Source organism: Carcharodon carcharias, chromosome 14, assembly GCF_017639515.1.
Source record: "Carcharodon carcharias isolate sCarCar2 chromosome 14, sCarCar2.pri, whole genome shotgun sequence".
In the NCBI taxonomy this organism is placed as follows: Eukaryota; Metazoa; Chordata; class Chondrichthyes; order Lamniformes; family Lamnidae; genus Carcharodon; species Carcharodon carcharias.
In genome coordinates, this window is record NC_054480.1 from 64512722 (window position 1) to 64539838 (window position 27117).

Below are 27117 nucleotides of genomic sequence, written 5' to 3' on the forward strand. Positions count from 1 at the left end.
GAACCAGGCCAGCATTTACCTGCATTTTGAAGGCACAAGGATTTTGCTGTGGCTTTGCACTTATCACACCAGCCTTTTGGCAGAATGCATAGTAATATTGCATTGGACTAGTAATCCAGAGACCCAGGGTAATGATCTGGGGACCTGGGTTTGAAACCCACCATGGCAGATGGTGGAATTTGAATTCAATAAAAAATCTGGAATTAAAAGTCTAATGATTACCATGAAATCACTGTCAATTGTCATAAAAACCCATCTGGTTCACTAACGTCCTTTAGGGAAGGATATCTGCCGACCTTACCTGGCACTCCAGGCCCACAGCAATGTGGTTGACTCTTACATGCCCTCTGAAATGGCCTTGCAAGCCACTCAGTTGTATCAAGCCGCTACAAAGCCTCAAAAAAGGAATGAGGCCAGGTGGACCACTCGGCATCGAACTAGGCATCGGAAATTACAACGGCAAACTCAGCCCTGTCGACCCTGAACCCTGGCAAAGTCCTCCTTACTAACACCTGGGGGCTAATGTCAAAATTGGAGAGCTATCTCGCAGACTAGTCAAGCAAGAGCCTGACATAGTCATCCTCATGGAATCATATCTTACAGATAATGTCCCAGACACCTCCATCACCATCCCTGGGTATGTCCTGTCCCACCGGCACAGTTGTATACCGTCGGGAAGGAGTTGCCCTGGGAGTCCTCAAAATTGACTCCAGACTCCAAAGCCTCATGACATCAGGTCAAACATGGGCAAGGAAACTTCCTGCTGATTACCATGTACCACCCTCCCTCAGCTGATGAATCGGTACTCCTCCATGTTGAACACCTCTTGGAGGAAGCACTGAGGGTGGCAGACGTGCAGAATGTACTCTGGGTGAGGGACTTCAATGTCCATCACCAAGGCTGGCTCGATAGCACCACTACTGACCGGGCTGGTTGAGTCCTAAAGGACATAGCTGCTAGACTGGGTCTGGGGCAGGTGGTGAGGGAACCAACAAGGGGGAAAAACATACTTGACCTCATCCTCACCAACCTGCCTGCCGCAGATGCATCTGTCCATAACAGTATAGGTAGGAGTGACCAGCGCACATTCGTTGTGGAGATGAAGTCTCGCCTTCACATTGGGATATCCTCAATCATGTTGTGTGGTACTACTACCGTGCTAAATGGGATAGATTTCAAACAGTTCTAGCAACTCATGACTGCGCATTAATGAGGTGCTGTGGGCCATCAGCAGCAGCAGAATTGTACTTGAACACAATCTGTAACCTCAAGGCTCAGCATATCCCCCACTCTGCCATTACTATCAGTCAGGAGGCTCCACAAATATCCCCATCCTCAATGATGGAGGAGCCCAGTACATCAGTGCAAAAGATAAGGTTGAAGCATTTGCTTCAATTTTCAGCCAGAAGTGCCGAGTTGATGATCCATCTCGGTCTCCACCGGAGCTCCCCAGCATCACAGATGCCAGTCTTCAGCCAATTCGATTCACTCCAAGTAATATCAAGAAACAGCTGAAGGAACTGGATAGTGCAAAGGCTATGGGCCCTGACAATATTCTAGCAATAGAATTGAAGACTTGTGTTCCAGAACTTGCCGTGCACCTAGCCAAGATGTTCCAGTAGAGCTACACACTGGCATCTACCCGGCTATATGGAAAATTGCCCAGGTATGTCCTGTACACAAAAAACAGGACAAACCCAACTCTGCCAATTACTACCCCATTAGTCTACTCTCGATCATCATTTAAGTAATGTAACGGGTCATCAATAGTGCCATCAAGTGGCACTTGCTTAGCAATAACCTGCTCGCTGACACCCAGTTTTGGTTCCACCAGGGCCACTCAGCTCCTGACTTCATTACAGCCTTGGTTCAAACATGGATTCCCGAGTTGAGGTGAGAGTGACTGCCCTTGATATCAAGGCAGCATTTGACGAGGGTGGCCCTAGCGAAACTGGAGTCAATGGGAATCAGGGGAAAGCTCACCACGGTTGGAGTCATACCTAGCACAAAAGAAGATGATTGTGGTTGTTGGAGGTCAGTCATCTCAGCTCCAGGACATCACTGCAGGAGTTTCTCAGGGTAGTGTCCTCGGCCCTACCATCTTCAGCTGCTTCATCAATGACCTTTCTTCCATCACATGGTCAGATGTGGGGATGTTTCTTGATGATTTCACAATGTTCAGCACCATTCATGACTCCTCAGATACTGAAGCAGTCCATGTCCAAATGCAGCAAGATCTGGACAATGTCCAGGCTAGGGCTGACAAGTGGCAAGTAACATTCACGCCACACAAGTACCAGGCAATAAGCATTCCGCAGCAAGAGAGCCATTGCCCCTTGACGTTCAATGGCATTGCCATCACTGAATCCCCCACTATCAACATCCTGGGGGGGTTACCATTGACCATAAACTAAACTGGACCAGCCATATAAATACTGTGGCTACAGGAGCAGGTCAAAGGCTAGGAATTCTGTAACGAGCAACTCATCTCCTGACTCCCAAAAGCTGTCCACCATCTATTAGGCACAAGTCAGGAGTGTGATGGAATACTCTCCGCTTGCCTGGATGAGTGCAGCTCCCACAATACTCAAGAAGATTGACAACATCCAGGACAAAGCAGCCCGCTTGATTTGCACCCCTTCCACAAACATTCATTCCCTCCACCACCGATGCACAGTAGCAGCAGTGTGTACCATCTACAAGATGCACTGCAGGAATTCACCAAGGGTCCTTTGACAGCACCTTCCAACCCATGACCACTATCATCTAGAAGGATAAGGGCATCAGATAGATGGGGAACCCCACCACTTAACAAGTTCATCTCCACAATCCTGACTTGGAAATAAATTGCCATTCTTTCACTGTCGCTGGGTCAAAATCTGAAACTCCCTCCCAAACTGCACACTGGGTGTACCTACACCACATGGACTGCATGTTCAAGAAGGCAGTTCACCACCATCTTCTCAAGGGCAACGAGGGATGGGCAATAAATGCTGGCCCAGCCAGCGAAGCTCACATCCCATGAATGAATTAAAAAAAAGTCACTTCCTTCATAAGAATAATTGTTTCAAAATGTAAATAAAAACTCTAAATGACTTCTAATTAAAATGTTGCATTCTAAGCTTCCTTCCATCCCCTCTCTGAAACTGCCATTTCACCCATGTTATGCCTCTTCTCAATGAGAAGTGTCTATTATACCCTCTTGACTGACGGTTTTTATGAAAGCAACAAGCCTATATTTTTGCACTCCATGGCACTGCCTGTTGAAACATTAACGTGTTGTGCCAACCTAAATGTGTTTCTTACTTGACATATTGCTGAATTTTGCAATTTTACTAAGGTGAGCTATATCAATGCTGCTGTAACAATGGAAGTTTTTCCCCACTTTTGGCACCAAGCACTTAGCAGGCTAGGCACAGCTATGAGTTAGGAGCAGGATGAAGTTCCACGTACCTTCTCCTCAACTGTATAGCTTCATTTCATTCTCAGGTTGTCACCCTTCACTACACCAATGTGCCATTTCCATTTTCCAAATCACCCATCCTTTAATGTCTTTTAGTCATACTGTCAGTCATGAGCAGCTTGTTCACTGTGTTGTTGACCCTTTCCCTTTCTATCAGGAAATAGGCTGAGACTCGTTCACCTTCAAAAATTTAGGGGGGAAGGAAACATTTTATCCCACCAATTTCAGTCCAGAATCAGATCCCAAAGGTTTAAGAAACATTAGGTTGTTAGCGCGTTGTGCTACCCAATCTCCGAGAACTAATTATTTCAAAAGAAATATTTTCATAGCCAGTTTTATTTAAGAATTAACCATTAGCGAGACAAGGTTATAAATCCTTTATTGGTGATAACAGACATATTTAATAGACTTGTGTCTACCAATTGTAAATGTGGCATCTTTTTAAATGGACTAGACTTGGGGCAGAATCATCTCCGATTTGCACTAGGTGCAATAGCAGGTGGGTAAAACAACATTTTACCTGCCAGCCGCAATGGCGGGTTTTCATACTGTATCATGCCAAACCCGTCGCATTCCCGGGAAATACGCCACTTTGATGGCAGGTGGGCTCTCATTCGCCCACCATGCCATCACTTCGCCACTTCTTCACACCGACACATGCAAACATCTCAGTGCTTCCAACTCAGGACTACTGCAGGGAAGATATCCATGAAAGACAAAAAGACTGCAGCCCCCACCTTTTGGACACCATGGAGGCCTGCCGCGATGTCCTCTACCTCCGCAGTGGCCACAGGGTGGGCAACAGCTTGACCAACCTGGCTTGGTAGGCGATGGCAGTGAAGATCAGTGCCACAATTGCGGAGAAGAACTTGGCTATCCAATGCAGATAGAGGATGAACAATCTCATCTGTGCAGCCAAGGTATGGCACCCATCTCCTCACTTTAAACGCACACACTCAAGCCCATCACACATTCACTGGCATCTCACTCACTGCCAGCTTAAGGGACATCACCACCCATTCTCTCACACACACCCTCACATGTCCATCTGGCCTCATCTCCTCTGGAGGCTGCCTCCTCAGCCCTCACCATCTTGAGGCCCCTTGCACAGATCAGCATGTGCCCCCACACACATCCTGGGATACCCTCCTTCCCCAGTACAGCCCTCACCCTGCAGCCTCTTCCCTTGCCTGAGGCCACTTCTCCCTCTTTGCCAAGCAACCCCTAGCCCTGCAGCCATTGAAAAGCCACCTACATATGGCTGATCTGGTAGGTAGAGACCTACCCGTGAGCCCTCCAGTAAGTGATGTGGTGCTGTCTGTGAAGCCTGGCATTGGTGACTGTGAGTGCTGACCGAAGCAAGGTAGGCAAACAAACCTTGAAGTCTCGAGTGAAGTGCAGCCTGCACGTCACTTACATGCTGTTGTGAAACACATCACCGTGTTTTCCCACGAACGTGGGCAGACGATCTTTGGGGGGGGGGTCCAGGGAACGATTATGGCAGGCTGGCCTAATAATGATATGCAGATGTATTTCAACGAGTTTCCTGATATTCGATGGGGGTACTGAGTGGATGGTCGCAAACTGGTTTCCCGCCTTTGTGAAATTGATCACACCATATTGTCCACTCACGCCACCGAGCACGCCCAATGCCAGCGGGCACAGAAAACCCCGACCTTGCTTACAATAGCGGGCAGAAGAATGTCACACAAATATTATTGCTACCGTTCATTTCTGGCCTAAAATCTCATTCAAGCACTTTCATTGTAAAGATGTGCACTCAATCTGAAACATTTCTAGCTCATTCTTATCAACATCATAATTAAACAAGAAAGCATCAGTTCTGATTGCTATGACTACAGCAGGAATTTAGCAGCACAGATCAAAACCCTTCCCCTAAATCACACGGATCTAAGGCCCCTTCCCTCATCAGGCAAGCTATTCACAAACTTTACAAGCTTCATACTTTCTTTACATATGGTTTGTATTTGAATTAATTTGATTCCATCAGTTCAGTGGCCAGCTATGACTGCTGACTACATTAATGAGCTAATCGTTATTGCAATTATTTAGAAATGATTAAAATTAAAAAATATATATTTTTCATTGTTTGATTCTGCACCATAGCATTAGTGGCATTTATGTTGGTATTACTTTGTTATTCCTCATCTTTTTAAATGAAGGTTTTAATTCTGTGCAAAATATGCTAAGAGTGGATGCGCAGTACTGAGGGGAAATCACCACAGCGGCGAATGAGGTGATGTCTTGGCCTTGGTGAAGCTGATTGTGTGGTGTTTTAGGTTGATTCTGTTCAACTCTCAGTAACAAGTAAAGTTGCCACATTTGACAAGTCTATAAAGGATTGAGGAAAATTGGTATAGATCATATTTTGAATCCTGGTATTTACAGTGTTAATGAAAATTCATTGAAAACATTAGTAACAGTTGCCTCAAGCTACAGAACCAATTAGCCAGCCTTTTATTTTCCAGTTTCCATTTTTAAAATTTAGACAGCCCACTCCGATGCAAAATAGTCTGCCCCAAAATTGGGTGGCAGACCTCAATTGTGATGAGTGAGGTTTAGAACTTGAATTGCAAATAAATGAGACATGGGATCTACAGTTGTATAGAATTATGAGAGACAGTGACAGTAAACAGGAGCTGGGAGATCAATTGCATTATGGATCGGTGCCCAGTCTAGCTTCTCCGCAGAAAACCCTGGCTTGCCTTCATACTGATCACCTCTAACCCAGAGCAAATGGTAATTTTTCATTTGTCCCTATGATTGTTGCTGGTATTGTGTGTGGACGAATGTCTGACATGTTTATTAACTGATGCTCCTCCACTTGCTCTTTTAATGGAGTTGTTAATCTATTTAAAATAAATGGTTTATTGTCTTGATTAAACATTCATCCATCCAGTAGTAACTGCTTGCATCAGTAACACAGTTCAGGGTCAGACAGTCTATACTGCTATTTTCCCTTCCTCCTCTGCTAAAGCAGCCCACTATTGCACTACCTTCAAGTGGACTCAATTGCAAAGTGTAAACATTAGAAGTCTGCCTTGGGTCCTATGGGGCACCGGATTCTTGTGGATAAATCCATTGTTGATTTTCAGCAGTAAAATAATTGTGCATATTTAATTATTCAACTATATCCAAACAACTTGCTGCCTCATCATACAAGAGAAAAATGAAGTCAAAATGAAGGGCATTGAGGTAAGACAGTGCCTGAGGAAAATGGAATTGACCAAGATGGAGGATAGTGTTGCCAACTCTTCTGGATTGGCTTGGAGTCTCCAGGAATTGAAGATCAGTCTCCTGGACACTGGAGGAAAATCATAGGGACATGAGAAAGATTGATTTTTTAAAATCATTTTCTTGAATGTTCCTCTTTACCAGATATAAAAACAGTGAAAGCGCGAAAAAGACTGTTTGGCTGACAGTCAAGCATCATCCAATTGAGTAATGAGTCTTTTTGCTTTCCAATTGGTGTAGGAAGACAGCGTCTCATAGGGATGGATGTGTTGGCCGACTAATGGCAAGAGCGTGGGGAAAGTCATGCAATGAAACCTCCAGGAATACATTTAATCACAGTTGGCAACCCTAATGGAGGAGTGGATAGCAGGAAGATGGAAAGGTGGAAGAAAGAGGGAGGGGAGGAGGGGAAGAAGGAGAGAAAGGGAGAGACTGCATATTATGATGCTGTGGGGACGTGGGTGTTTCTAGCTATTGAAAGACTGTTCATGAGGGCAGGTGGTCGCAGTTGCAAATCTGCTGATTGGTGGGGAGAGGACATTAGCAGGATCTGCTCAGTTGGGAAGGGGTGTTCCTGTTGACAAGGCTACTCATATGAAAAGCCTCTCAGTATGAGGCGATTACCATATAGGTGAAAATTGACTGCGTTCATGATTCTGCCTCTGTATAGCTCAGAGTGATTCAGGCTTTTCTACATAGCTGCTTAATAGAACATAGCTGTTTATGGTCTATGATCCATTAATTTGCTGTTTCTGCTTCTGCTTTCTCCATTCCACTCTTGTTTCTTTCTATCAACTCTTTCCACAGTATTGTGGAAAGAACATCTTGTATTTGTACAGCACATTTAACTGGTAAGATATCCCATGGTGTATTCTCTTGCCTGCTTCCAGGGACATAGTGCCATCATACACAATATTCTTCTCTTCATTATTCCTCCTCATTCTTACTTTATCCACTGTACAATGGGCTATACATTATAGTTACTTTGCCTTTACTAAGATGTCTGCCATTGCTGTAAATGCACTGATATGCCACCAAGTGGTGATATTTGGTTACTGCCAATTCCTTCAGCATAAGAAGGTCTTATTTAGTCGCTCAATATTTGATGGCATAACAATACACTCACAGCACAGCCCACAGTCTCATCATTGTTGGAATGCTGAAACTACTCATCATTTGTGATATATTATATTTCTTTTTGGAAATGATACAACTGGATTCTCAATACTTCACTGACTTTTCTCCCCTTGCAGACTTACTGAGAATGTTCAAAGCACAAACCTTTCCAAATCATGTTACACAACAATTGAGTAATTAGTACTCACTCTACCTCCAGCTGGTAGTTAGATTGAAATTTCTCCACAGGCACAGCTCTCAATGGAAACCGTCCATATTCCACCAAGGCATCTTCTTTTCAGAATGAATGTTTCTGACACATGATGGAAACAACATATGTTATTATAGACCCATGGGATTCCCTTTGTATCCAGCTCCTGGCACTGACTAAGCAGCATCCAAATCACTCAACTCAAAACAATGTACTCGATTTTGGGAATACAAGAGGTCCATTAGGCTCAGCAAAATGTTTGCTTGAGAGATTCACCTCTTCTACTTCCCTTCTCACCAGTCCCTCAATTCCTTTTCTTTCCATTTATATTGTAATCCGTTTATACTGCCGGCAAAAACCAGTCTTCCCTAGCACCTCAATCCAAACAGTATTAGCCATTGGGTCAAAAAAATCTTATGGGCTTCTCTTCTTAGTGCTAATATCCTAATTTGTGGTATTGGTCAAGTAGGTAAGCCTTTGAACGTGTCTTCATTTCCCGAATCCAAGCTCATCTTCCCCTGACCTCCGTGTTTGAACTCTTTCAATCAGATTTCCGTCCCAGTGCTAAAACTGCTTTTACCAAAGCCACAAATGACACGATATGTGACTATGACAAAGATAAATTATCCCTTGTCTTTCTCGACCTGTCTGAGCACCCTCCTCGAAGCCACTCTACCGTTGCCCAGCTGGATGGGACAGCTCTTGCCTGGTTTAATTCTTATCTAATCATAGCCAGGGAATCACCTGAAATGGCTTCCCTTCCTCCTCTCACATCGTCATCTCTGGTGTCCCATAGGACCTATTTTTGGCCCCTCCTTGGCAATATCATTCTAAAATACAGCTTTAGCTTTCACATGCATATCTGTGCAGCCCCTCAGAAGTGTTCCTTGGCTCAGGCAGCCATGTGGGAGACATGACAGACTGCTGGGCTCATTGTGTGAAGAGTCTTAACGAAGGAGGGAAGTTGAAAAAAAAAGGCCGCGGCCCCTTCACACTTATGGTCAGTGAAAGCCACATGTATCCAGAGCCAGGGTCAGGAGTTAGCACAGCAGGAATATTACTCTGAGGGCAGGGTATACAGTCTCTGAAGAAGTTATCTTGATATGACTGAGAGGCAGTGCAGGCTATGACTTGCAATGTCAAGAGAAATGGTTAGAGACATCTGTGCCCTTCTTGTTGCACTCAGTATTACCATGGCCCTCAATTTGTATGCACCCAGCTCCTATCAGGCGTCTGCGGGAGATGTCTGTGGTATATCTCAATCAGCCAGTGCATCACCACCATCACCAAAACACTCTTTGCTCAGGTGGGGGAACACATCAACTTCCCCACAAATGTGATAGCAGAGGGCAATAGGCTTTGCTTCCATAGTTAGCTTCCCACAGGTTCGAGGGATGGTAGACTGTGCTCACGTGACTGTAAGGGCATAGTGTCAAGCTGGAGACATTCATGAACAGAAAATCATTGCATTCAATCATGTGCAGGTTCAGACCACAATATGGCCATATGCCCACACTTCCCCAGCAGCTACCATGACTATTTTATTCTGAGGCATGTGTGGCACAATGTTTCTAGCCCAGACTCCAGGCCTATGGTGGCTTCTGGGGAGAAAAAGTACTCATTAAGGAGGTGGCTGCTTACTCCCTTGAGGTGACCAGAAGCAGAGCCCAACATTGTAGACAGCCACTTGTGGACAAGGACTTTCATCAAGCAGGCTATTGGCCTGTTGAAGATACAGTTCAAATGCCTTGACCACTTGGGAGGAGCACTACACGGCTGCAAGGGTGCCAGAGATTTGCTGCACGCTCCATAATATGGTACAACATAGGTGCATTCACATTGAGGGGCCAGAGGCTGGTGAAAGAGCTATATCATTGAAGGAGGGTGAAGCGGAGCCCATCATGACACCAAGGAAGAGGGATGAGATAGACAATGGAAGACATCCTGAGAAGCAGGCCTGGGTACCATAGCCAGATGTGTTCAGGATGCCATTGTCACCAGGACATCTGTATACAGAGGTGATTCACATAAGCAGCCTTGAGGATCTCACTGCAAATCCAGCACAAGTCCCGAACCATTGCCACATAAGTGCCCATTAACAATAGAGTGGCACATCTTCCAGGAATGCCCATCTGCAACAATAAAGGATGCCAATAGCAACCCTTGACATTCAATGTCATCAGCATGAACCCCACACCATTATCACCCCTGGGTGCACCATTGTCCACAGATCAACATTTAGAGTCCATTAAAAGCTGGAGCTGCCTTTGTATGTTAGAGGCTGGAAATTAACCGGGGACATCACCTTGTGCTGAGCCAAAGCATGTCCACCATGTCAAGAGTGCACATGTGCAGTACTTTTTAAAATCAAGGTGGGTCTGACGAGTCAGGAGAAATTTCCTGACTCAAAGCTACCTGCAGTAGCATAACTCTAGCCCTTAGCATTTGCTGTTTTTTTTATCATTTGCGCATTTGTCTATGCTGTTGTTATATTTCTGTAATGTCACTTATTCATTTTAAAATGAAAATTGACAAGTTTTTGTTAACCAAAGATATTATGGATTCTGGGTCAAAGGAGTTAGGTCACAAATCAGCCATGATTTTATTGAATGGCACGAGATGCTCGAGATCTAAATTGCCTATTCGTGTTCCTTTATTATAAAGTAATCAGATATCTTGATTGATACCCCATCCAACATCTTAAACATTCACTCCCTCCACCAATGGCACACAGTGGCAGCAGCATGTACTATTTACTGCAGCAATTTGCCAAGGCTCCTTTGACCATCAGGAAAGAGTGAACTGGCTGGATCTCTTTTCCTCAACAAATTGGAATGGACATATCAAGGCAAATGTTATTGTGGGATTTACATATGCCACTGCCTGTGATTTACCCAGAGCTTAGACATCTAGACTTCTCATCTCAAAGATCAAAAGAGAGCTGAAGAGACCAGATATCCACAGAATAAGTGTGAAATATCATCATCTATCTCCTATTTTGTATCAATGGCCTTTTAGCTTTAAGCCACTCTGGGTGGACAATGGCTGTTGATCATGTGGCTGAAACTGTCCTCCAATACTGAAATCCTTTATTATCCCAAGACTCAGGAAAATGCCTGGCCAGTCAACTGAAGAATTCTACAAGCCACAACAGCTGCAGAAAAGGCTGTGTCATCTTTGCCTTTTAAGAACCAGGAGCCTGTAAAATCTTTAAAAAGCCACCGGGCCAACTCCAAAACTCCAACTCTGTCTGTAAAGAAATTTGACCAACTGACACAAAAAGCACAAGTGCCTGGCTCTGTGGGATTCCTGCAACAATCCAGATATCAGACCTCAGCTATTTAAACCCATCTGAACTACAATCAAAAAGTGGAAAAGGACTCCTTTCTCTTCCGGGGCTACAATGATTGATCTCCCACAACAAGTCTAACACATGAACAGTTAACTATTCTTCTACTTTAAAATGAACTATCTTATTTAATTATATCAGGATGTGTGGCTGACATAGCATTTAGATTTTCAGGGTGTGTGTGAATAAATAATCTTCTCAATTTTTAAAGCCACAGAAGTCTGCTGCTGGTGCTTTAAACTGACCACACACTAACAGGGGCATAGAAACACACATATCTACCTTTCCAAATAAAAATACTGATTACAGGCAGCAAGCGAAAGGATTTTGGGTGGGGTGGGAGTTCAATTTATCTCTCCTCCCCTATCCATACTAGTCCCCTGTTACAGATTTGCCAACCTGTGGATATACTTACCCCACTCTTTACTTTATCAAAACCCTCACATCTCTTGTCAGATCTCCTGTTGACCGTCAAAGGTGATCTTCTCTGGATAATTTAGGTATTCAAGAGCTTTAAAGCTGGCCAAGATGAGGCCTTTAGCTGCAACATTTGTTTACATCACATTTAGCATTGTCATCTTGGCAAAGAGCTGAATGATCACCCAAAGGTTTATTAAGCAGTTAATTGCCACCTAAATTGGCTGCTAGTGCCCATTAAATAGGCAGTATTACATTTTCTTAGACAGCATTTGAACTAATATCCTCTTTTAACAGAGATCAGCTGAATAAGAGTAAACAATTCTTTGGTGGGGATTATGAAGACATACTTGAATTTCATAGGGCTGAATTTTGATCTCCGTCGAGGGGGGTTGTGCAGGGGTGGGCGGGAGCGAGCACGCACCCGATCGGGGCCGCGCCATTATACGTGGGCGGGCCAATTAAGGCCCGCCCAGCGTGACACTTGCCCAGAAGTGCTGCGCGCTCCCTGTGCGGGTGGAGTGGGGGGGGCGGATTCCCTGAGTCGGGAGTGCGCTGTATCGCGCATGCACGCAGAAGAGTACAGAATTTTCCCTGAGGCGCCTCTGTGCCTCAGGGAGATGTGTTTAAGTTCAGAATTTCTAAATAAAGTATTTGAAAACTTTTAAAACATGTCCCCTCACATGACTGTGTCACATGAGCTGGGACATATCAACAATTTTTTAAAAAAAATTTTATTGAATTTTTAAACACTTCATGAAACCTCAACCCGCCCATGGATGAGGTTCCATGAAAAATGCGAAGGCTGCCTGGGCTCTTCGCCTGCCCACCAACCTTAAGGTTGGATGGGCAGCTCATTTACTTGTTTAAATTAGTTTTTAACAGGCCTTAATAGGCCTTTGACAATTCGGCGGGTTGGCTGCGCGCTTGCTGAACTGAAAATCTAAATGACGCACGGTGACGTCTGGACACATGCCCGACGTCACCGCGCATCGGTGAGCAGGCCCCGTCCCCGCTCGCCGACCGAAGATTTCAGCCCATTGTTTACTTACTAGTGGAGATTTCAAGAGGTCTTTTTGAAACACATTTGGCAGACCTTTTGTGATAATTTATTAAGACTTCATCAACACTATTAACATATATTCCAAAACTTCAATGAGGACTTCCCTCAAACAGTCAGTGCTGTGCTCTTTTATCTTATTGGAGTCACTAGGTCTGCAGGAGGAATGGAAAGAAGAAAGGAAGATGTTGAGTTGAAAAGCATTGTCATTTGACAACTAGAAAATGGTCACAAGTTAAGCCAAAAGCATTAACACTTCAAATTTCCTGTAGACCTACACGGACTATTTACAGTAAGTATCAAACTGTTTGCTGACTGAGGATCTCATTTCAGCCTCTTTCTCCCCCCACCCCCGCCATGCTGCATTAACCAAGTACCAATCACACTGACGTATTTCACAGCTGAACATAAGCGACGTGCACCTGGCGGGTTGCACTTTGCTCGGGACTTCGAGGTTTTTTTTTGCCTACCTTGCTTCGGGCAGAACTCGCTGTCATCGACACCAAGCTTCGCTGACAACGCCACATCACTTTTGGGGGGGGGGGGGGGGGGGGGGGTTCACACAGACAGGTCTCCACTTACCAGAACAATCGTAAGGTGGGGTGGCTTTTCAATGGCTGCCGGGCTAGGGCTTGCTTGGGGAAGAAGGAGAAGTGGCCCCAGGCAAGGGAAGAGGCTGCAGGATGAGAGCTGTACTGGGGAAGTGGGGTATCCCAGGATGTGTGTGGGCACACAAATTGATCTGCGCAAGTGGCCTCAAGGTGGTGTGGGGGCTAAGGAGGCAGTCTCCAGAGAAGTGAGGCCAGCTGGACACATGAGGGTGGTGTGTGTGAGAATCGGTGATGATGTCCCTTGAACTGGCAGTGAGTGAGATGCCAGTGAATGTGTGATGGGCTTCATTGTATGAGTTTAGAGTGATGAGGTGGGTCCCATACCCTGGCTGCATGGATGAGATTATTCAAACTCTTTCTGCATACGAGCAAGGATCAGGAGTAAGCAGTTTGGCCCCTCGAGCATTGGATGGTCAACCTCTTCTGTACAGCATTGGCACTGACCACCACTGCCATCGCCTACCAAACTGAAGTGGTGAGATTGCTGGAACTCCTGCAAGGAGTAGGGGACATCACGGTGGGCATCCATGATGTCCAAAAGGCACTCATGGGACGCATCATTAAACCAGGGAGGTGGGGGGGGAGGGCTGCAATCTTCTTGCCTTTCAGGGCCATGTCTTCTTTGCAGCAGTCCTTGTCTCGAAGCAGTGAGAGCGGTTTGCACGGCTGCACTTTAAATATGGTGCCCAGCGTGATGAAGTGGCGAGGTGATGGTGTGGCAGGCAAATGAGAGCCTGCCTGCTATAGAAACGGTGTGTTTCCTGGAAAAGCATTATTAATGAGGCGGGATTGACACAATACAGCGTGATAAGCCGCCATTGCGGCTGGTGGATGAAACATCCTTTTTCCCCACTACAGCACTTAGTGCAAGTATGGTGTGATTCCCCCCTAAGAGTGAGCTGGTTTTGTTACTCATCCCATCAAATGGTCTCATAGTGTCAGGCAGAGCAATACCAGCTGCTGCAGTAGAGAGGGACAAGAAGATGGCAAGGTGGACTTCTTTTCTCTTGTAGGTACAGGACATCATTCCTCCTCTGGACTTCCTAAAGTCGTGCAATAGAAAAACCAGTGATGCCCTCTTCCTTAGTCCCTGAACCATCCTGAAATTTTGGTTGTTGCAAATTGAGTGGGATGCCTGAGGTGGCGGCTGTGGCTGAGGGCGGTCAAAGCAGTCGCTGACTAAAGTCACCAGGAAGCCACCCAAGAACCGCAGGAAATCTCGCAAGCAGAGCTATTCCATTTACGTGTGCTGACCCAGGTCCACCCTTCCACCAGGATCTCGTCCAAGGCCATAAGTGTTATGAATTCCTTCGTTGTCGACATTTTTGAGTGCATCACTTCCAGGGCTTCGCACATCACTCACTACAACAAGTGCCACACCATCTCGGCCAGGGAGATCCAGAGCGCCGTCCACCTCATGCTGCCAGGGGAACTGGCCAAACATGCTGTCTCTGAAGGCACGAAAACGGTCACCAAATACACCAACTCTGTTTAGATCGATCATTCTAAAGATTATAAAAGCATATCAGCCAGTGAACTCCACACCTTCATTGGAAGTGGTTGATCGGAGCCCATATATAGTGCTGCATGAAAATTGCTTCTCAGCAGCCCTTGAGAGCTAAAACTGCAGGTTTCTGTTTTGTCAGCTCCAGGCAAGTTCACATGATGGGAATCAGTAATTAAGCCCCACATTGTGGGCTAAAATCAGACTTTTAAAGCGGTGAGTCTTATTAGCAAAGTACCTGCTGTTTTCATTTTTTCACCAAAATAACCTCCTGTTCAAATGAAAAGATCCATAATTCACCACCTTTCCTCTCATCACCTGGATCATCTTAGAATTTGCTTCTGCTCTCTGCATGATTGTGACACCTTTCCTAAGGTAAGGTACCCACAATTGAACAGAATAAGGGACTGTTATTCCAGTTGTGATCTAATCTATATATGCATGTGTTTAAAAACAATTCTGTGCTTTTGGGCCCTAACCCTGAAGCTTGAGATCCCATTTTGCCCTTCCCTTTTTGCAGATTTACACACCTGCCTCTCACAATCACACTTCATATATCCAAGAAATAGCCCTATCAAGGTATATTTAGGTGAGGCCTCTCATTCCTCAGCAATGTAGAAACTCCACTCACCAGAATGGTTAAAATCAACTTAAAGTTTGTTGAACCATGAATTATCCATCAAGTGGTCCCTGTGGAGGTATTAAAAGAAAGGCTTCAAATGTTTTCAGAAGTTAATGCTTTTAACTCATCCCCAGAGTAGAGGGAGATTTCATATATTAGTATTGTTCATTTTTAATACAATAAGCATTACTGTTGATTATGTTGGTCACAGATAAAAGGTCTTGACATTCCCAAAGGAATATACAGGTGGCTAATGCTTTGTAGTTGTCCTGTTTAATGTCGAGAATCAGTTCGGAGATCTGTGATTATTTAGGTCGTAGATTTTCAAACCTGGCTCTGCAGGATAAGGGGTCTGTAAGTATGATGTCATGATACTGTTGTCTGGAGAATTCTTTATTTGGCATTGCATGAATTACTAGCACGTTTGTTGCTGTTTACTAATAATATTTTCTGCATTGGTGCCACTGTTTTCCTTTATATAGCTGACACTGTCTTTCACAAGTCATACAGGGGACCCCTGAGAGTGTGTCAAAATCTGCAGGGACTATTCTACACAGGAAAGTATCAAATACATAGTTTCAGCTGTTTATTTTTGTATCAGGACTAGTAGATTAAGTCCCAGAAGTCTCTCCTTATCATATTTAAAAATGAGCATGTGTGACTATGATCCCATCTGGAACATTTTTTTCCGTCCACCTGTTCTGTTGGGATTCTGTCAGAGATGCAGAGAATTTCAATCTGCAATGGAATAAAATAAAAAGAATTTGCATTTATCTAATGCCTTTCACAAACATGGCATCCCATTGCATTTTATAGCCAATTAAATAAACGGAAAAATAGGCCTGAATCTTCTGGTCAGCGTGCCGGGGGCGGGTCCCGCTCGCCGACATGTAAAATGATGTGTGATGATGCGAGGCATGTGTCCCGATGTCACCGCGCATTATTCCGATCTTCACTTTCAGCGGGCGCACACTGAAGTCGGCTGAGCGCTCGCCAAGCTGTCAAAGGCCTATAAGGCCATTTAACTACCAATTAAAATAATTAACTGAGGGTCCTGCCCAACCTTAAGGTTGGTGGGTCGGCAAAGAGCCCAGGTGGCCTTCACATTTATCATGAAACTTCATTCACGGGCGGGATGATGTTTCTTGAAAGTTTTTAAACTTTAATGAACATTCTTAATAAAATTCATAGACATGTCCCAGCTTATGTGATACCTTGATCTCTGCATGTAATACATTGATCCCGAGTTGAAGTTTGATGACATATCCACACCGTAAGTAAGACCGCCCCTATTCCTACCTCCATAATATCACCTGACTTTGCCTCAGCTCATCTGCTGCACAAACCCTCACCAATGCCTTTGTTACTTCTAGATTTGACTATTCCAATGCACTTTTCACCAACCTCCTATCTTCCATCCTCCAGAAATGTAAACTTATCCAATTGTCTCCTCAGTTAACACCTCATTTCAGAGATAATTCATGTAATTAGCTCACGTCAAGCCACAAAGGTCTGCAGTATAATGAGATGCATCTTTTTGCTATGGCTTATATGCCATGCTGTTGTAAGTTCATCTCATCCTCAGCTTCTACAGAAAACATTTAATAGCATCCTAGAAATGGTATATGGGCTTTCAGTCACCAGGTCATGTGTGATAAGCTTTACAAATTATAGATGCCCAGCTGTGCACCGTCTCTTTGAATATCAGTTAAATGAGTATTCTGTGCTGGAAAATTGAGGCAGGAACTCACCAAGGGTCCTTAGGCAGCACCTTCCAAACCCATGACCGCTACCATCTAGAAGAACAGGGGCAGCAGATACATGGGAACACCACCACCTGGAGGTTCCCCTCCAAGCCACTCATCATCCTGATTTGAAAATATATCACCATTCCTTCACTGTTGCTGGGTCAAAATCCTGGAACTCCCTACCTAACAGCACTGAGGGTGCACCTACACCTCAGGGACTGCAGAAGTTCAAGAAGGCAGATCACCACCACATTCTCAAGGGCAATTAGGGATGGGCAATAAATGCTGGCATAGCCAGCGATGCCCACATCTCATAAATGAATAAAAAAAGGTTGCTTCAAATATTCTTGAATTTTTTTGCCGATAATATTTTCTGTTTTGTCAAACAAACAAGGAATTCAGAACATAAGAACATTAGAAATAGGAGGAATAGATCATACAGCCCCTCTGCCACTCAATATGATCATCCCTGATCTTTTGCATCAACTCCACTTTCCTGCCTGTTCCCCATATCCCTCAATTCCCTGAGAGATCTAAAACCTGTCTATTCCAGCCTTGAATATACTCAACAGTGCAGCATTCAGAAATCTTGCTGGAGAATTCCAAGGATTCACAATTGTCTGACTGAACAAGTTTCTCTTCATCTCAGTTCTAAATTATCGACTCCTTACCCTGAAGTTGTGCCCTGGTGTTCTAGATTCCCCAGCCAGAGAAAACAACCTCTAAGTGTCTACACTGTCAAACCGCTTCAGAATCTTAAATAAAACCGGAACATGTTAGAAATACTCAGCAGGTCTGGCAGCATCTGTGGAGAGTGAAACAGAGTTGCTGGGCAGGATTTTCCCACCCCAATGTGTATCATCGCGGAGCCAGGAAATCCTGCTGTTGTGGCTCTCCAAATTTTTCCGTCCCATCCGTGACGATGCCGGTCGGTGTCGGGGCTGGAAAATCCCGCCCAATGTTTCGGGCCGACGATCACCAATTCATCAATTTTGTGCATTGGAACAAATCTTCCTTATTCTTGAAAGTAGGCACACGGCCAAATTTGGAAAGAAGAAAAAAATGAACCTGCTATTAGTTTGCAGTTGCAGATTTGTACTGATTGTTACAAGAACTGGCTGCAGGCAGGTTTCTATTTTTACCATTCTGATATTTTTACCAGTTCACTCCGTACTCCCAATGGAGTCTCGCTTTCGACTCATCAGGTTTAAAAATAAACTTACAAAGTTTTGCCTCAGTTGGACAAGATGCTCAGAGCTCAGAGCAATTCTGAGTTGTAATCTGTGGTTAGCTGGTTGTTTTCATGCTGGTTTAGGCATGGAGTTTACCCTGCACTTGCATCCAGACACACCTGTAATCTGAGCCTAAATTGGCTTAAAAAATTATGGAATTTTGGGAATGTGTTATTACATAAGCCCAAATCTCCTCAGCTTTTTATATCCACCATCAAGCCCTTCACCTGGACAAATCTCCATCTACAAAACTCGACACACTCCCAAATCTTAGTGAGTACCCCCCAATTGAATTTGCTTGAAGGTTTTTGAATGTGGCAAGCAGGTTTTCAGGTGCATTAAGAAAGAAAGCCATTGTTCTGGTCTTTTAATTCTAATTTATGTACATTTTTAAAAACCTATCCTTGCTACTGGGATCTACTGTATATATATTTTTAATATGCTGGTAAAGAGTAAGCATTAGTCACATTTAAAAATTGGAAAACTTCCCTGTTTGCAGGTTCTTAATGCCTGGTGTGCATTAAATTAATTGAAACTTTAAGAATCAACATAGAAATATACATTGTGTTTTCTTGAGCCCCAATTTTTTACACCCATTTTAGGTTTGGGCATATTCTAATGAAAATACTTGGGCAGAAATTGACTGCCAAAATTTAGATGCTAAATTTGAGGTTGCAGCGAAAAACGAAACTACTGGTCCTGGTGTTTAATGTATATGCTTTAACTGACTATCCAACACAACACATCAGCTCATATGATTGCCTGAAACACAGGAGCAGGGAGATTATGCTGGAACAAAAACAAAAATACCTGGAAAAACTCAGCCGGTCTGACAGCATCTGCGGAGAGGAATACAGTTAACATTTCGAGTCCGTATGACTCTTCACCAGAATTAAGGAAAAATAGAAAAGAGGTGAAATAGAGGTGAAACATTAACTGTATTTCTCTCTGCAGATGCTGTCAGACCTGCTGAGTTTTTACAGGTATTTTTGTTTTTGTTTTGGATTTCCAGCATCTGCAGTTTTTTTGCTTTTAATTTAGATTATGCTGGAACTGTATAAAATGCTGGTTAGGCCACAGCTAGAGTATTGAGTGCAGTCCTATAGGAAGGATGTGATTTCACTAGCAAGCTTGCAGAGGAGATTGACCAGGATGTTGCCTGGGCTGGAGAGTTTTAGTTATGAGGAGAGATTGGATAGACTGGGGCTATTTTCCCTGGAGCAGAGGAGATTGAGGGGGGACATGATTGAGGTGTATAAAATTATGAGGGGCATAGATAGGGTAGACAAGGAGGAACTTTTCCCCTTCTTGGAGGGATCAGTAACCAGGGGGTGTAGATTTAAGGTAAGGGGCAGGAGATTTAGAGGAGTTGTGAGGGAGAATTTTTTCACCCAGAGGGTGGTGGGGATCTGGAACTCACTGCCTGAAAGGGTGGTAGAGGCAGTTACCCTCATAACATTTAAGAAGTATTTGGACGTGCACTTGCGATGCCATAGCATACAAGGCTATGGGCCCAGTGCTGGAAAATGGGATTAGAATAATTAGGTACTTGTTTGACCAGTGCAGACTTGATGGACCGAAGGACTTTTTCCTGTGCTATAGATCTCTATGACTCTATTTAGGAACAATGCAGAACAAAGCAAAATTTCCATTGGGAATGTTCCTTCAAATCTAGAGAACAAGAGGCAATTTTGATGATACATGTAAAGATTTACTTATTGGGAAATTTGACTGGGACACCATCCTTTTCGTATTATAAATTAACCTTCCAAATTATGTATAATGGACATGTGCAAGCCTTTCATCCACTGCAGCACTAATTCTCAGCTGTTTCAGCCATAAGGTGAATGTAAATATCTGCTAGATTAGCCCCAAGGAGTAAATGAGGATTTTATATAGATACATTCAGACCAAATAAATAGATGCCAAAAAATCAGGAATGCAAGACCATGACTAGAAGTGGCACAGTTTATAGCACTCGTGTCTCTAAGACAAGAGGGGCTTTGAGTTCAAACCGCACTCTTGACCCTTAAGCATAATGTTTAGGCTGATTCTTCCAGTTCAGGGAATGCTGCACTGGCAGAAATGCTGCCTTTCAGATGTGACATTAAGCCTCAGCCCATCTGGTAGATGTGAAAATTGTGGTATTATTTTGAAAGTGAGCAGAAGATTTCACCTTGGTGTCTGGCCACTAAAAGAGATTATCTTGATGTCATCGCACTTTTGTTTGTGGGATCTTGCTTGTGCAAGTTGGCTGCCACATTTCCTACATTACAGCAGTTACACTTTTCAAAGGTAAAGCACTTTGGGGCATCATAAGGCTGTGAAGGGTACAGTATAAATCCCGGTCAATCTTTATTTTAGTTTAGGCTTATTACTGTGCAATATAGTGGTGAAATTTTGTAGAAATTGGATGAATCAGAGTGGCACAGGAGCACCAAAATAAGATACTTTAATGAGAATCTAATTATTAAACTTAAAATAAAACTGAAGGAAGGAAACTTAGTTTTCAATACAAAAGCCCTGGTGTAAGCCTAAACTCGGCAAGTGATGAATGCTGCTGTCCATCTCAGAGTTCCATTGCTGTTTGTTTTAAACTGAGAAACCAATGCAAAAGGTGAACATGCATTCTGTGGCACAGCAGTTCAGTTAACCAGAGTTGAAGAAACATTGTATGTTTGGCACAGTGCCTTTAACTGTAGGATATGTGTTTAAATCTAGCCCCGAATGATGGAATGACAGTTTTTTCTGTCTGTTCGTTATAGGGGACCGATGGACGATGAGTTTTTCCTCAGTCGAGCTATTTTGTTTTGTTGTAGGCCAATGTCCCGATGTTGAAATTGTGAATCTCGCTCATATATGGGATAGTTCATGTGGGAAGTTGATGATGCAACAACAACTTACATTTATATATTGCCTTTATGTAATGAAAAATCCCAAGGTGCTCCACAGGAGCTTTATAAAACAAAGCATGATGCCAAGCCACATAAAGAGATATTAGGCCAGATAACCAAAAGCTTGGTCAAAGAGGGAGGCTTTAAGAAGTGCCTAAAGAAGGAAGATGAGGTGGAGAGGCAGAGAGTTGTAGTCAGGGGTATTCCAGAGCTTAGGGCTGAGACGACTGAAGATATGGCCCCCAGCAGTGGAGCAATTATGATGGGAATGCATGAGGCCACAATTAGAGGAGTGCAGATATCTCAGAGGATTGTGGGGTTAGAGGAAATTGCAGAGATAGGGAGGTGCAAGACTGTAGAGGGATTTGAAAACAAGGATTAGAATTTTAAAACAAAAATAAAAATACCTGGAAAAACTCAGCAGGTCTGACAGCATCTGTGGAGAGGAATACAGTTAACGTTTTGAGTCTGTATGACTCTTCAACAGAACTAAGGAAAAATAGAAGAGAGGTGAAATATAAGCTGGTTTAAGGCGGGGGGGGGTGTGGGGGAGGTGCGGTGGGACAAATAGAGCTGGATAGAGGGCCAGTGGTAGGTGGAGATTGCCAAAAGATGTCATAGAGGAAAGGACATAGAGATGTTGATGGTGGTGACATTAGCTAAGGGGAGGAGAACCAGAGTGTTAGAGCAGGTAGTGAGATGGAGGAGGATAAAGGTCAAGCGAGGAATGCTTGATAGACAGAAATCAAACGTTTGTATGTGATAGAAATGTTCTCAGGTGCATCTATTTCAATGCAAGGAGTATTGTCGGAAAGACAGATGACCTTAGGGCGTGGATTGGCACGTGGGATTATGACATTATTGCTATTAGTGAGACTTGGTTGCAGGAGGGGCAGGACTGGCAGCTCAATGTTCAGGGATTCCGTTGTTTCAGACATGATAGAGGGGGAGGGATGAAAGGGAGAGGAGTGGCATTACTAGTCAGGGAAGATATCACAGCTGTGCGTAGACAGGACAGCCCGGAGGATTCGTCTACAGAGGCCATATGGGTGGAGCTGAGGAACAGGAAAGGTGTGACCACACTAATAGGGTTGTACTATAGACCGCCCAATGGTCAGAGACAATTGGAGGAGCAAATCTGTAGAGAGATAGCAGACCGATGTAAGAAACAGAAAGTTGTGATAGTAGGAGATTTTAACTTTCCACATATTGACTGGGACTCCCATACTGTAAAAGGGCTGGATGGCTTGGAGTTTGTCAAATGTGTTCAGGAAAGTTTTCTAAATCAATATATAGAGGTACCAACGAGAGAGGATGCAATACTTGATCTCCTATTAGGGAACCAGACAGGTCAGGTGACAGAAGTATGTGTAGGTGAACATTTTGGGTCCAGTGACCACAATGTCATTAGTTTTAAGTTAATTATGGATAAGGATAGTTCTGGTCCTCGAATTGAGATTCTAAATTGGAGAAAGGCCAATTTTTTGGAAATGAGAAAGGATCTAGGAAGAGTGGATTGGGATAAGTTGTTTTCTGGCAAGGATGTGTTCAGTAAGTGAAAGGCATTCAAAGGCGAAATTTTGAGAGTGTGGAGTTTGCATGTTCCTGTCAGGATTAAAGGCAAAGTTAACAGACATAGGGAACCTTGGATTTCAAGGGATATTGGTGATCTGGTTAAGAAGAAGAGAGAGGTGTATGGCAGGTATAGGCAACAAGGAGCAAATGAGGTACTTATAGAGTATAGAAAATGTAAGAAAATACTAAAGAAGGAAATCAGGAAGGCAAAAAGGACATGAGGTTGCTTTGGCAGATAATGTGAAGGTAAACCCGAAGGGTTTCTACAAGTATATTAAGAGTAAAAGGATAGTAAGGGACACAGTTGGTCCCATTGAAGATCAGAGTGGTCGTCTATGTGTGGAGCCTCACAAGATCGGGGAGATCTTAAACAGTTTTTTTGCATCAGTATTTACTCAGGAAACTGGCATAGTGTATAGGGAAGGAAGGGAAACAAGCAGTAGTGTCATGGAACATATAGAGATTAAAGAGGAGGAGGTGCGTGCTACCTTACAGCAAATAAAGGTAGATAAATCCCCCGGGCTTGACATGATATTCCCTCGGACCTGGACGGAGACTAGTGTAGAAATTGTAGGGGCCCTGGCAGAAATATTTCAAATGTCCTTAGCCACGGGAGGAGGATTGGAGGGTAGCTCATGTTGTTCCGTTGTTTAAAAAAGGTTCCAAAAGTAAACCAGGTAATTACAGGCCAGTGAGCCTGACGTCAGTAGTAGGTAAATTATTGGAAGGTGTTCTGAGAGATCGGATATACAATTATTTGGACAGCCAAGGGCTGATTAAGGATAGTCAGCATGGCTTTGTGCGTAGTAGGTCATGTTTAACGAACCTTGTAGAGTTTTTTGAGGAGGTTACCAAGAAAGTAGATGAAGGAAAGGCGGTGGATGTTGTCTACATGGACTTTAGTAAGGCCATTGTAAGGTCCCACATGGGAGGTTAGTTCAGAAGGTTCAGACACTTGGTATTCATGGAGAGGTTGTAAACTGGATTCGAAATTGGCTGTGGGAGAAGACAGAGAGTGGTAGTGGATGATTGCTTCTCGGACTGGAGGACTGTGACTAGTAGTGTGCCTCAGGGATCTGTGCTGGGACCATTGTTGTTTGTTGTCTATATCAATGATCTGGATGATAATGTGGTAAATTGGATCAGCAAGTTTGCTGATGACACTAAGATTGGAGGCGTTGTGGACAGCGACGAAGGCTTTCAAAGCTTGCAGAGGGATCTGGACCAACTGGAAAAATGGCAGATGGAATTTAATGCATAAAAGTGTGAGGTGTTGCATTTTGGAAGGACAAACCCACGTAGGACATACACAGTAAATAGTAGGGTACTGAGGAGTGCGGAGGAACAAAGGGATTTGGGAGTTCAGATACATAATTCCCTGAAAGTGGCATCACAGGTAGACAGGGTTGTAAAGAACGCTTTTGGCATATTGGCCTTCACAAATCAAAGTATTAAGTATAGGAGTTGGGATGTTATGGTGAGGTTGTGTAAGACATTTTTGAGGCCAACTTTGGAGTATTGCATGCAGCTCTGGTCGCCTAACTACAGGAAGAATATCAGTAAGATTGAAAGAGTGCAGAGAAGATTTACTAGGATGTTGCCGGGTCTTAAGGAGTTGAGTTACAGGGAAAGATTAAACAGGTTAGGACTTTATTCCTTGGAGCGTAGAAGAATGAGGGGAGATTTGATAAAAGTTTACAAAATTATGAAGGGTATAGACAGAGTAAATGCGAGTAGGCTCTTTCCACTTAGATTAGGAGAGATAAACACGAGAGGACATGGCTTTAGGGTGAAAGGGGAAAGGTTTAAGGGGAACATTAGGGGGAACTTCTTCACTCAGAGTGGTGGGAGTGTGGAATGAGCTGCCACCTGATGTGGTAAATGAGGGCTCACTCTTAAGTTTTAAGAATAAATTGGATGGATACATGGATGGGAGAGGTCTGGAGGGTTATGGACTGGGTGCAGGTCAATGGGATTAACGGCATAATATTTTGGCACAGACTGGAAAGACCGAATGGCCTGTTTTTCTGTGCTGTAGAGTTCTATGGTTCTATATGTGCTAATCGGTGACATTAAGGGTAGAAAGCAGGACAAGCAAGGTACAGAAACACCTAGTGGGGTTGGGGTGGGGGGAAGGGATCGAAATAGGCTAAAAGGTAGAGATAAAACAATGGATGGAAATACATTTAAAAATAATGGAAATAGGTGGGAAAAGAAAAATATATATATAAATTATTGGAATAAAGGGGGATCGGAAAGGGCATGGGGATGGAGGAGAGAGTTCATGATCTAAAATTGTTGAACTCAATATTCAGTCCAGAAGGCTGTAAAGTGCCTAGTTGGAAGATGAGGTGTGTACCTCCAGTTTGCGTTGAGCTTCACTGGAACATTGCAGCAGGCCAAGGGCGGACATGTGGGCGTGAGAGCAAGGTGGATTGTTGAAATGGCAAGCGACAGGGAGGTCTGGGTGATGCTTGCGGACAGACCGAAGGTGTTCATTTTAAAATTGTTTTTGCGATTAAGGCAAATCAATTGATTGATCTGGAGTGAGTGAAGGTGAGCAAGTATAGAGCTGATAGGAGAACAGGACTTGCTGCATGTTAAGACATGGAAGTAGAGGTTTGGATGACCTTAAATTTATGGGGGGGTAAAATGTGAGAGACCAGCCAGGGTCAAATCTAGAGATAACAAAAGCATGAATGAGTGTTGCAGCAGCAGGTGACCTGAGACACTTAAAGAGTTAGAAATAGGCTGTCTTTGTGATGGCATGAATATGAGATCAGAAGCTCATATAAAAATCAAATGTGACACCAAGGTTGCGAACAGAATAGCATAATTTCAGACAGTTGCCAGAGAAAGGATGGAATTGATAACTGCACGATCTTTGGCCAGACCCCAGGCTGTGCGGGGAGATCCCATTAGGGGCTATATTTTGTTTAAAGTAGATAAAAGTTGAGATTCAAGACATCTGCTTTTGGAATAAAGCCACAAGATTCCACAGGTTTTGAACAAATGAAAACAAACTTTACAATACAAGTTCTGAAAGATAAAACAATTTACAATATCTATCTTATCCCCTAACATTCAATTAGTATTAAGTATAAGGTACATGTGAATTAACAGATGAACTGTGGTCAAGCAGACCACACTACAGAGTAAATGACAGATGCAATCATTTTTAATGGGAATTCAATTGCTAGAATGTTAATATTTGCTTGCAGCACTTATTAACACCATTAGATAACAGTCTAATGCGAATTCAGTATTAAGTGAGAACACTGAACTGTACCAGTTGTGTATTGTGGCACTAAATGGCTCTGTATATTTTTCCCCGTAAATCACCAGAATGTTTTCTGCAGTAATGTTCATCTTCCTATTCCCTTTGTAGCTGAAGTTTCTAATATCTGATTGAAAGGTTCAAGATTTTAATAATTTACAAAAACATGATTAAATATAACCATGGGATTGTCTATTAACGTCTCCATTGAAATTTGTTCTTCATTTACACGTTTTCTCAAAAGTCTCAGTTTGGACTTGATATTTTGCCTAAAAGTAAGATGATGTTAGATGAACATAGCTTTTTCAAACTATAAGTAAGTGCTGCATAAACAACTTTCCAGTACACATCAGTCATTTAGTCAGCTGAACTTTAGCTTCTAGCAGTTGCTTTAAGAAAAGATTAATACACAAGATAAGGGCTGATGAAGTTGTGGGTAATAGATTAGCATGGATAGAGAATAGGTTACTGGAAGGGAAGCAAAGTGTAGGGATCAACGGGGCATATACAAGTTGGCAGGCTGTGACTAGTGGAGTGCCACAAAGATCAGTGCTGGGACCTCAGCTATTTACAATCTATATTAACGATTTAGATGAAGAGAATGAGAGTAACATATCGAAGTTTGCTAATAGTACAAAGCTAGGTGGGAATGTTAGCTATAAAGAGGACACAAAGAGGCTGCAAAGTGCTATAGACAGGTTAAGTGACAGATCACAGACGGGGGATAAGTATGAGGTTATATGCTTTGGTAATAAGAATGGAAAAGCAGAATATTTTTTAAAA